This window comes from Trachypithecus francoisi, unplaced genomic scaffold, assembly GCF_009764315.1.
Source record: "Trachypithecus francoisi isolate TF-2019V2 unplaced genomic scaffold, Tfra_2.0 Lachesis_group15, whole genome shotgun sequence".
Lineage (NCBI taxonomy): Eukaryota > Metazoa > Chordata > Mammalia > Primates > Cercopithecidae > Trachypithecus > Trachypithecus francoisi.
The window spans coordinates 32,868,904-32,880,999 of record NW_022681460.1 but is presented as its reverse complement, the minus strand read 5'-3'; the positions used below and the strand labels follow the sequence as shown (position 1 = coordinate 32,880,999).

Below are 12,096 nucleotides of genomic sequence, written 5' to 3'. Positions count from 1 at the left end.
AAACTGAGCACCGAGAAGTATAAGGCTGGCGGCCTGGGCATGCCACAAATTCTACTATAGCAAATCTTTCTCAGCATCACTATGGGTACTTGGGGCAAAGAACGAAGGAAATACTGGACTTTTGGTAAAAACTGAATTCTAGATCCAGAAGGGCACTAAATAAAGCTCTTCTCTAGGCAAGAGAAGAACGAGTTATCAACAGGATAAACATATAAAGAATTGTCCCCTTCTAGCCACAGATCAGTACCTCTGAGCTACTCTTAGAAAAAGTTCACTGCCCCCAACAAAAGAGCCAGAAGGTCCTCCAACTATAAGCTAGACCAATAACAGAAAAAGCCTTCTTCAACATCTTTAGTTCTTTTGCATGACAGTCTTTGAAGGCAAATTCTCTCCTTTCATTCACTAAGAGCTGGCCATCCATCCCTGGCCTCTCCCATGAAGGTAGCCACTTACCAATGCAAAGAAGCAAACAGCCTTCAGAACAAAAAAGGGAAGATGCTAATCTTGTCCAATGCAAAACTGAGAGTTGATAGTGCCATCACTCCTTAAACACCCTTTTCTGAGGCCTACAACCCATTACACTTTGGCACACATTAACACCTTTGCAGATTTGTTAAGTGAGAATAAAACAGACCGAAGAGGCTGCTCCAGCTCTCAGAAGGGAATCTGCTGTCTCCACCTCACGTAGGCTGACCCAGGGCACAGAATATCATCTCCACATCAACACCTAGGAATGCCTGTGACCTGGAGCAATCCCCAGTCCCTGCACCTGTGCTTCCCTGACATACTGGAGGCTGGGTCTCAGGAGGATTGAGGTAGGGCTTTGGGACGCTAGATTTAATCCCTTCTCTCTTTATGCTCTAGTCGTTGGGGTCAGATGCTTGAGACCAGGAAGAGCGCAAATCCAAATGGGTAGGGCACAAGGCTATGAGACTCTTTCTCCTCATCTACTCTGGAAGAAAATAAACAAATTCTATGGGAAATTTCTCTAAAATCAAGAGATGTTATTCCCTAAATTTTCTGGGGCTGCCCTAGAAAAACCTTCCAGGCCACAGGTGTAAACTGCTGACCCAGGAAGCTAAAACCTCTCCCATGGATTTGGCAAAGCTTAACTAAATCACTGTCAAAGTGAACTAGACAAACGAAACAGGGCTGGCACATAATTCCCAATTTAGAAGAGTAGTGGTTTATTTTTTGGCCTCTCAAGAAGGGTCATCATACTGTTTCAAGATGACACCCCCAATCAAATTTCATTTCTTAATCTCCCCTTTAGCAGGTTTTGAGGAAGCACTTCTATCTCAGCTCTACAGAAAGCCATTTGGCAGTTCATTCTATGACACTCTTTTACTCTGACCATTCAGAGATGCAGTCGAGCTCCTTAAGCATCTCATAAGCCCCAGCAACAGCCTCAAAAAGCCCCTAACAGTTGCCTGCCCTACAGCAGGGGTTGGGGACTAGAACTTCAATAAAGCATCTGCCAGGGACCCTTCTCCCATGGCTTGGATGCCAACATATCATGTAGACATTCTTGCAGCCAGAAGTTAACTAGATTCAGAATTAGCTAGAGAATTCTCCCCTGATAAGTCTCATCCATGATGGGACCAAAATGAGCAAACTGAAAACAGGCCTCAGGTTTATGTATATACACTGGCAAGATCCACAAGTTGACGCCAAGGCATTTCAACTGTCAACATAGGCCAAAGAATTTATATTGGAAGCTTAAAAGGATGTTATTCAAAGTATAGGTTATAAAATAATGTACATATAATTGTCAATATTCAAATTTTGTTTTTAAAATGAATATTATAAATGCACAGAAGAGAGACTAATAGGATTACATCATAAATAAATAATGCTATTCCCTGGGAGATGGAACTGGAGACTTATATTTGGACTCACATTTTCTCAAGGTCTTCTATAATAAAAAATATTATTTATATAATAAGGAAAAAAACATTTTTACAAAGGAAAACAGACCTGATCTATCCAGTTCTCTCCAGCCCACTGCTACCACTCTAGTCCAGGCCCCTATTCTCTGCCCTAATCTAAAATGTCACCTCTCACCTCTCCCCTGGATTAGTAAGTACCACAACTGGACTTGTTGCATCTTCTGTGGCTTCTTCTCATTGAGGTCATAGTTCTCTTTTAAAAACATAAATCTGATTATGTCACTCCCATTCGTAGAAAGTTTCCCAGCATATTTGTTGTCCTTAGGATAAAATTCACAATTCTTAACATGGTTGGGTGTCAGCTGGTCCCTTCACTCCAGCCTCACGTCGGGGGGCTTGCCACATTCCTGAGTCCTGGCATGTCAGCATGCTGGCTCCTCCATCTCTTTAATTCTCACTCATCTCTGAACCCTGAGTCTAGATGACACCTCCCCAGAGAGGCCTTCCCTGACATGCTAGTCCAGGTAAATCCACTCAGTAACTTGTAGGGTTCTTTTCATTACTCTGATCAGACCTGTAATCACTGGTTAAGGGCATCTCCTAGGCTGGACTGTGGGCACTGTGAGGGCAAGGACCACAGAAGCCTCAGGTTGACACATGGTGGATACTCAAATCAGTATTGAGTTTTAATATTTTAAAATGAAGCTGTGACTAACAGAGCAACATTAAATCTATTTCTCAGTATGTTATTTCCTGCAATTCTTTTAAAATTCCATTTTAAAATAAGAGAATGTGGGAAGACAGACTATTTTCTTTTTTAGACATGGTCTTGGCCGGGCGCGGTGGCTCAAGCCTGTAATCCCAGCACTTTGGGAGGCCGAGACGGGCGGATCACGAGGTCAGGAGATCGAGACCATCCTGTCTAACACGGTGAAACCCCGTCTCTACTAAAAATACAAAAAATTAGCCGGGCGAGGTGGCGGGCGCCTGTAGTCCCAGCTACTCGGGAGGGTGAGGCAGGAGAATGGCCTAAACCCGGGAGGCGGAGCTTGCAGTGAGCTGAGATCCGGCCACAGCACTCCAGCCCGGGCAACAGAGCGAGACTCCGTCTCAAAAATAAATAAATAAATAAAAAATAAAAAATAAAAATAGACATGGTCTTGCTCTGTCACCCAGGCTGGAATGCAGTAGCACAGTCATGGATCACTGAAGACTCGGCCTCCCAGGCTCAAATGATCCTCCCACCTCAGCCTCCCAGAGAGCTAGGACTATAGGAGCATGTGCTGGGATTACAAGTGTGAGCCACCATGCCCAGCCCAAGACAGATATTTATTGTGCCATTTTTTCCTGTACCTACACTCCTACTGTTCTGTGCTAGGACAAAACAAACAGCAACTACTGTCATAATTAAAGCCAATATTATTGGCTGTCTTTTTAAAACATGCACCCTTTTTGTTCACATGAAACAAGAATGGCTAGGTTTGCATACTTCTTCCACTCTGCAGCCTAGGATCCAAAGTCCGAGGGATACTTCTTAGCTCATCTGGCCATCTGACCACCGCATCCCACCTGGCTCAGCCAAAGTCATTAATAATCCAGGAAACAGTGATGTGAACTGACAGAAGACCATTTTGATAAGACCATGGGCCCCTATCTTTTCATTCTCTGTAGTTTAGCTGTGGTAATTGCTAACACATCTTTTGAGTCTCTGCTGTTTGTTGTGATGCTGACACATTTGCAGCACACTTCTGTTCAGGCATCCATGGAGGTAACTGCCTGACGATATAGGAGGCTATGTAACCAATTAGACAGCTGTAGGCTGCAGGGCTTTTGCAAAAATTAAAAAGAGGCTGCTGAGTGCAGTGGTTCACGCCTGTAATACCAACACTTTGGGAGGCCAAGGTGGGAGGATGACTTGAGTCCAGGAGTTCAAGATCAGTCTGGGCAACATGGTGAGACCCCATCTTTATAAAAAAAATTTAAAAATTAGCCAGGCATGGTGGTACATGCCTGTAGTCCCAAGTATGTGGGAGGCTAAAGTACGAGGATCAAGCCTGGAGGGTAAGGCTGCAAGTGAGCCGTGATTGTGCCACTGCACTCAAGCCTGAGGGACAGAGCGAGATCCTGTCTCAAAAAAGAAAAGAAAATGAAAAGAGGTACCAAATTTCCAGAGTCTCATAACTTGAGTCCATTTTCCAACCTCTTTCCAAAATTCTTACTAGAAAAGAAAATTACCTACACACTATGCTATGATCTGAATAATAATTTGTTTAGTTGGAGATGCATTCTACTATGTTCTTCAACAGACAGCATTTCTAAAGAGATGATTATGAACTATCTTTAAACTCTGCTCCAGTTCATGTAAAGAAACAGTGTAGACCATAATTTTAATTCAAAAGACATTTATCAAGAATTTAAAATATGCCAGGAAGTACACTAGCTGCTGTTACTATCTGTAGGCCCAAGCCTCTCAAATTCATATCCATATTTCAAATCTCTCCTCCAAACTCCTGACTCAAATAGCCAACTGCCTACTTATTTCCATATGGATGTCTTGAAAGCAGCACCTCATCTTAGATCTAAGACTCAGATCTAAGACCAAACTCATCTGTCTCCAACCTAGTCTTCTCCAGTGTTCCTTATTGCAACTATGCAAGTCAAAAAACTTGGAATCGATCTTGAAACCTCCTTTCTCCCATTCCTTCTATTGAATGCTTCAATCCATCACTGCATCGTGCTGATTTTGCTTCCTAAATCTCTCTCCCATCCATCTATACTACCATGCCAAAATCCCAACTGGTATTGGGCAACACAGTGAGACCCCATCTATACTAAACATCAGAAAAATTAGCTTGTTTCGGTAGTATGCACCTATAGTCTCAGCTACTCAGGAGGCTAAGCGGGGAGGATCGCTTGGGCCAGGGATACCAAAGCTGCGGTAAGCTATGATTGTGCCACTGCACTCCAGCCTGGGTGACAGAGTAAAGTGCTGTCTCAAAAAAAAACAATAATAATAATAACCAAAAATAAATTTATTCTGTTATTAGGGTCCTCCAGAGAAACAGAACAAAAGGAGATATACAGATGGATATGGGTATTGAAAATCTAGAATGAGGCCAGGCACAGTGGTTCACACCTGTAATCCCAGCATTTTGGGAGGCCAAGATGGGTGGATCGCTTGAGGCCAGGAGTTTGAGACCAGCCTGGCCAACATGGCAAAACTCCATCTCTACTAAAAATACAAAAATTAGCTGGGAATGGTTGCAGGTGCCTGTAAGCCCAGTTACTTGCAGGAGGCTGAAGCAGGAGAATCTGCTTGAACCCAGGAGGCAGAGGTTGCAGTGAGCTGAGATCACACCACTGCACTCCAGCCTGAGCAACACAGACTGTCTTAAAAAAATCCAAAACTGGCTCACACAATTTTGGAAGCTAAGTCACACAACCTGGCCTGACCCCTGCAAGCTGGAGACCCAGGAAAACCAGTGGTGTCAATTTGAGTCTGAGTCTAAAAGCCTGAGAACCAGGAGCCCTGATGGTGTAAGTCTTAGTCAAAGGGCAGAAGATTGATGTCTTAGTTCATGGATTCAGGCAGGGAGAAGTCAACCTTCTTCTGCCTTTTTCTTCCATGGGGACTGGCCCTGAGGGGTTGAATGATGCCCACCCACATTGGTGAGGGCCACCTGCTCTACTCAGTCCACCCCTTCACAGGCTCATCTCTTCCAGAAACACCCTCACAGACACACCCAGGAATAATGTTTAACCAGATATCTGGGTATCCCGTGGCCCAGTCAAACGGACACACAAAATTAACCATCACACTTACAGTTCTGTAGGCCAGAAGTCTGAAGTTCAGATGTTAGCAGTGCTATACTCCCTTCAGAGGCTCTAGGGGAGAATTGTTCCTTGTCCCTTTTAGCTTCTGGTGGCTGCAGATGGTCCTTGGTTCAGGCCACAACACTCTAATCTCTGCCTATGTCTTCACTTCACCTTCTCTTTGTGTGTCTGTCTAATTTCCCTCCGTCTTTCTTATAAGAATATATGTGATTGCACTTAGGGTCCACCCAGATAATCCAGAAGAGGCACCTTCTCTCCAGATCCTACCCTGATAATCCACGAGAGCCACCTTCTTTCAAGATCCTATCCAGATAATCCAGGAGAAGGACCTTCTCCCAAGATCCTACCCAGATAATCCAGGAGAAGCACCTTCTCCCAAGATCCTACCCAGATAATCCAGGAGAAGCACCTTCTCCCAAGATCCTACCCAGATAATCCAGGAGAAGCACCTTCTCTCAAGATCCTGCCAATATAATCCAGGAGAGGAACCTTCTCTCAAGATCCTTAACTTAATAACATTTTTGGGGGGCCACATAAGGTAATACCACTCATTTATCATTTAAGGTAATATGCACAGGTTCTGAAGGTTAGGAAATGAATATATCTTTGGCAGGGTGGACACTTTACCTGCAACCATACCAGCCCTACCACCAGTAACAACCAGAAAAGTTCAAAACATTAAATATTAAACAAAACATTAAACAAAAAACAAAACAAAAAATCTGTTTGAAGACCAAAGACCCAAGTCCTTGCAAGAACCTAAGTATTCAAGATCATGAAGGAAAGGGTGGTACAAAGAGGTGAGCCAAATGTTTGGGGACATGTTTTCCTTTGTGGCATTTGCTGACATGCAAGCAGCTGTGAACAGTTTAGGGAACACAAAGGTAGAAAAACTGAGTAAATAAACACTGCAGACTTCGGTTGGAAACCCTGAAAAGGGTTAATCATCCTAGAAATAAGGACATACTGGAAAGACACCAGTTTCCTAAAGACTGATGCCCAGCTCAGAATCAATTCAAATGAAAGAAAAACCAGAGAGGAGATTTATAGTTCACGTATCCAATTAAGGTCTGATGTCCAGAAGACATAAAGAATATGTTCAAAATCAGTAAGAAAAAGATAATCTAATAGGAAAATGCTCCAGAGTTTGAAAAGGTAATTTCACCAAACGGGTTATCCAGACAGCCAACAAGCATATGGAAAGGTGCTCAACTTCAAAAGTCATCAAGGAAATAGGAAGTAAAACCACTAAGCCCAGACAAGGGCTAAAATTTTAAAAGACTGGAAACACCATGGTTGACACAGATCTGGAGCAATGCTAACTTTTTAAACACCTGTGCCTGGGGATGTAAACTGGTATAAGCACTTTAGAAAACTGTTTGTTGGTGCCAAACATCTATGTATCCCATGCCCAAACAATTCCAATTCTAGGTATATAATCAACAGAAATACAAACATGTACACCAAAGGACATATGGGGAATGTTCATTGCAGCATTACTCATAATAATAAACCATAAATTATTGGTAATCCATCTAATCATAGAAATGAAGTGAACTATTTCCACAAAATATATTATGACAGTCTTTTGAGGATATCTTATGCACAACATTGTAATTCCATTTATGGCAGGTGTGTCCAATCTTTTGGCTTCCCTGGGCCACATTGGAAGAAGCAGAACTGTCTTGGGCCACATATAAAATACACTAACACTAACAATAGCTGATGAGCTTAAAACAAAACAAAAACTCCAAAAAATCTTTTTTTTTTTTTTTTTTTTGAGATGGAGTGTTGTTCTGTCACCCAAACCGGAGTGCAGTGGCACAATCTCAGCTCACTGCAACCTCTGCCTCCCAGGTTCAAGCAATTCTCCTGCCTCAGCCTCCTGAGTAGCTGGGATTACAGATGCATGCCACCATGCCTGGATAACTTTTTGTATTTTTGGTAGAGATGGGGTTTCACCATGTTGGCTGGGGTGGTTCCAAACTCCTGACTTCACGTGATCCACCCACCTCGGCCTCCCAAAGAGTAGGGATTACAGGCGTAAGCCACCGCGCCCAGCCCTTCATAATGTTTTAAGAAAGTTGACAACTTTGTGTTGGGCCACATGCAAAGCTATCCTGGGCCATATGGTGGCCACCAGCCATAGGTTAGACAAGCTTGATGTATGGTTTGGCTACTTAAGTCATTGAAATGTGACAGTCTGATAATTCTTGTTTTCACAAATTGGAACATTAAATTTTCCCACATTATACTTTAGAAAATTTATCTATAGAAATAGCGAACGCATTCTGAATTGCTTTGCCATGCCATAAATAGGGAGAGATTGCCTTGTTCTTCACTTTGCTTTCTCTTTGTGTGTCTCTGTGAAGCTCATTGCCACCTAAGACTAACATTAATGCCTTTCTGCTCCAGAATGTAGTTAACCAAAATATTTAGGTCATGTTCTTAAGTAGTTTATTGTTTGGTAATTTAACAGTATACAAAGTTGAAAATGAAATTTAAAATATAATTTTTTAAAACTGTAGTAACAACCAAAATGTCCATTAATAGCAGCAAGGATAAACTGTGATATATATTCATACTATATAAGAATGTAAATCAATAAACTATTACTATTCATAACCATGTGGATAAATCTTGCAAATATCCTGCTAAGCAAAAGAGGCCAGATACAAAAAGGATATGCTATATGATTCTCCTTATATAGAATTCAGAAACAGGCAAAAGTCATCGATTGCATTATAAGTCAAGAGAGTCACTTGGAGGAGAAAGCAGGTAGGGATTGGGAGGGGGGATACTGGAAATTTGGCAGTATTCAATTTCCTGATTTGGGTGGTAGTTATGTGGGTGCATTCCCTTTGTGAAAATTCATCAATCCGTATGTTTACGGTTTGTGCACTTTTCATTTGGTATATATTTTAATTGAAAATTAAAAAGAAAAAGCAGCCATGACAGCCATGAACAGTGGTTCATACCTGTAATCCCAGCTACTCAGGAAACTGAGGAGCTTGAGACCAGCCTGGGCAACATAGTGAGACTCTGTCTCTAAAAAATATTTTTTAAAATTTAGCCAGGCATGGTCGCACATGCCTATAGTCCCAGCTACTCAGGAGATGAGGCAGGAGGATCCCTTGAGCCCAGGAATTAAAGGCTGCAGTGAGCAATGATCCCACCACTGCACTGCAGCCTGGGCAACAGAGGAAAGAAAGAAAGGAAAGAACAAAAGAGAAAGGAAAGGAAAGAAAAGAAAGAAAGGAAAGAGAAGAAAGAAAAGAGAGAGAAAGAAAGAGAGGGAGGGAGGGAGGGTGGAAGGAAGGAAAGAAGAAAGGAAGGAAGGAGGGAAGGAGGGAGGGAGGGAGGGAGGGAGGAGAGAGAAATAGAAAAGAAAAAAACAGCTATGAACTATGAGCCCCCAGATCTGAATTTTCTGAGTGGAAACCATTCACTCTTCTAAGACAGACAACAAGGATTATTACTTTTTCTAGAGTAGCTATGAAATCTATCCCAATCAGTATTTTTGATTAAAACTGATATTAATGTGCAACATGCTACACATCCATTTGCTAAGCTTACTGGCATTTCTGACACTTTTCAGGAAATTCAATTCTATGCTTCACTAATACTGGTAAAGCACTAAAAATATCTCCTCCAGTCAAAGTACAGGTTCACCCCAACAGCAAACACAGATGTTGCTCCCTGTGCCCACCCTGGCCACAGCCCCACACTCCAGACTGCACAGCTGGCTCCCAACAACAGCATGGGATCCCAAAAACCCGACTGCACTCTGCCCCACAACTTGGAGAACGACACTTGTTCTGAGACCAAAACCAAGAGGTGGCTTAGATTTGTCCCATGGTAGTTCATGTGGGAGTGGAGAGAATCGAGTGTGATGACATACCTGTATAACACTTAACACTGCAAAGTTTCCTTTGTTCATTAGGAGACCCAACCTCTCTACTGGATGTTTTACAAATACAGAATTTACTGGCATTTAAGACTATTGCTGTAAGTTTATGTTGGGAGTAACAATGATCAAAGTAGAAGATCATTTTTACTTTTCTATACCATCTATGCATGGAAGTCTACCTACATGGCCCATACAGGCTTATCATAAGGCCTTGTAACTGCTTTCATCTTGACTTCTCCAGGACTCAAAGAACAGTCAAGGTAACCCACAATCAGGACCATACCTAAGACCAAACTGTGAGGCTTAGGTCTGTAATCTCAGTACTCTGCGGGGCCGAGGTGGGAGGATCGCCTAAGCCCAGGAGTTCAAGACCAGCCTGGGCAACAGAGTGAGACCTCGTCTACAAAAAAAAAAATTTAATGTTTTTAAAAATTGAAAAAACACTCTGAGGTTCTTTGGTCTCCACTTTGGCCACATTTCTCTATTCATTTCCCTTGACTTCCCTTTCAGAAGATGACAAGCACGGGAATTCAGTTATTTGCCACAAAATCATTTAGCAAATCATTAAGGCAATCCTAAAACAGAAAAAATGTAGTTCTTTTGTTCCCTAGGGAATAGTGACATCAACAATATCAGGACCAAATTAGATCATGTCAAAAGCCATAGCAAACAAATTCCTGGGCCAGGCACTGCACTAAGCACTTTATATGCATTATTCTATGTAACCCTTACAAATCTATTCATATTACTATTCATATGCCCATTCTACAGATTAGAAATAAAGGCTAAAAAAGGTTCAGTAACTCACCCAGAGGTTCACAGCTAATAAATGGCAGATCTGACCCTGAAGCTTCAGAGTGCCTGACCCCACAGACTATGCCTTTAACCACTAACTACTTTGCCTCCTTATAGTCTTAAATAATATAAGATTGGAGGGGCTGGCGGCAGGTGGTGGAGGCACGGGGCCTGCTCCTGCTGGCACCATGGCCAAGACCATGGCCTATTTCTACGACCCTGACATGGGCAACTTCCACTACGGAGCTGGACACCCTATGAGGCCCCATCGCCTGGCATTGACCCATAGCCTGGTCCTGCATTACGGTCTCTATAAGAAGATGATCCCCAGTGTTTCCCGGGCTCTTTGAGTTCTGCTCACGTTACACAGGCCCATCTCTGCAAGGAGCAACCCAGCTGAACAACAAGATCTGTGATATTATTGCCCATTAACTGGGCTGGTGGTCTGCACCATGCCAAGAAGTGTGAGGTACCACCCTCGGGTGCTTTACATCGATATTGACATCCACCATGGTGACGGGGTTCAGGAAGCTTTCTACCTCACTGACCGGGTCATGACAGTGTTCTTCCACAAATAGGGAAATCACTTCTCTGGCAAAGGTGACATGTATGAAGTCGGGGCAGAGAGTGGCCACTACTACTGTCTGAATGTGCCCCTGCGGGATGGCACTGATGACCACAGTTATAAGCATCTTTTCCAGCCAGTTATCAACCAGGTAGTGGACTTCTACCAACCCACGTGCATTGTGCTCCAGTGTGGAGCTGACTCTCTGGGCTGTGATCGATTGGGCTGCTTTAACCTCAGCATCCGAGGGCATGGGGAATGTGTCGAATATGTCAAGAGCTTCAATATCCCTCTACTGGTGCTGGGTGGTGGTGGTTATACTGTCCGAAATGTTGCCCGCTGCTGGACATATGAGACATCGCTGCTGGTAGAAGAGGCCATTAGTGAGGAGCTTCCCTACAGTGAATACTTCGAGTACTTTGCCCCAGACTTCACAATTCATCCAGATGTCAGCATCCACATCGAGAATCAGAACTCACACCAGTATCTGGACCAGATCCGCCAGACAATCTTTGAAAACCTGAAGATGCTGAACCATGCACCTAGTGTCCAGATTCATGACGTGCCTGCAGACCTCCTGACCTATGACAGGACTGATGAGGTTAATGCGGAGGAGAGGGGTCCTGAGGAGAACTACAGCAGGCCAGAGGCACCCAATGAGTTCTGTGATGGAGACCATGACAATGACAAGGAAAGCGATGTGGAGATTTAAGAGTGGCTTGGGATGCTGTGTCCCAAGGAATTCCTTTTCACCTCTTGGTTGGACTGGAGGGAAAAGGAGTGGCTCCCAGAGTCCTGGAGTGGTCACCCCAGGGCTTTTGCTGACTCTGGGAGAGTCTGGAGACCACATTTGGTTCTCGAACCATCCACCCCCTTTTCCTCTCTCTCCCAAGGCCTGACAATGGTACCTATTAGGGATGAGATATGGACAACGATAGCTATATGGGACATTATTGACAGTGGGCCCTGGAGGTCAGTCCCTAGCCCCCCTTGTCCCTTATTTCTTCTCTGCTTCACTCCAACCCAGAGATTTTGAGGGACGACTGGGTAGACAAGGAATGAGATTGTCTCTGACTTCCTCCTACCCTTGCTTCCAGGGAAGA

The 12,096-nt window shown here is 43.4% G+C and overlaps 1 protein-coding gene and 1 pseudogene across 10 annotated transcripts in view; one reads left to right on the top strand and one right to left on the bottom strand.

Moving 5' to 3' along the window:
- ANKRD6 (ankyrin repeat domain 6) overlaps positions 1 to 12,096 on the bottom strand; it is a 221,244-nt gene that overhangs the window by 125,931 nt on the left and 83,217 nt on the right. The gene's annotated exons all lie outside the window — the stretch shown is intronic.
- LOC117097082 lies at positions 10,577 to 11,911 on the top strand (annotated as a pseudogene). Its single transcript, XR_004442794.1, has one exon. The product of XR_004442794.1 is annotated as a histone deacetylase 3-like (transcript).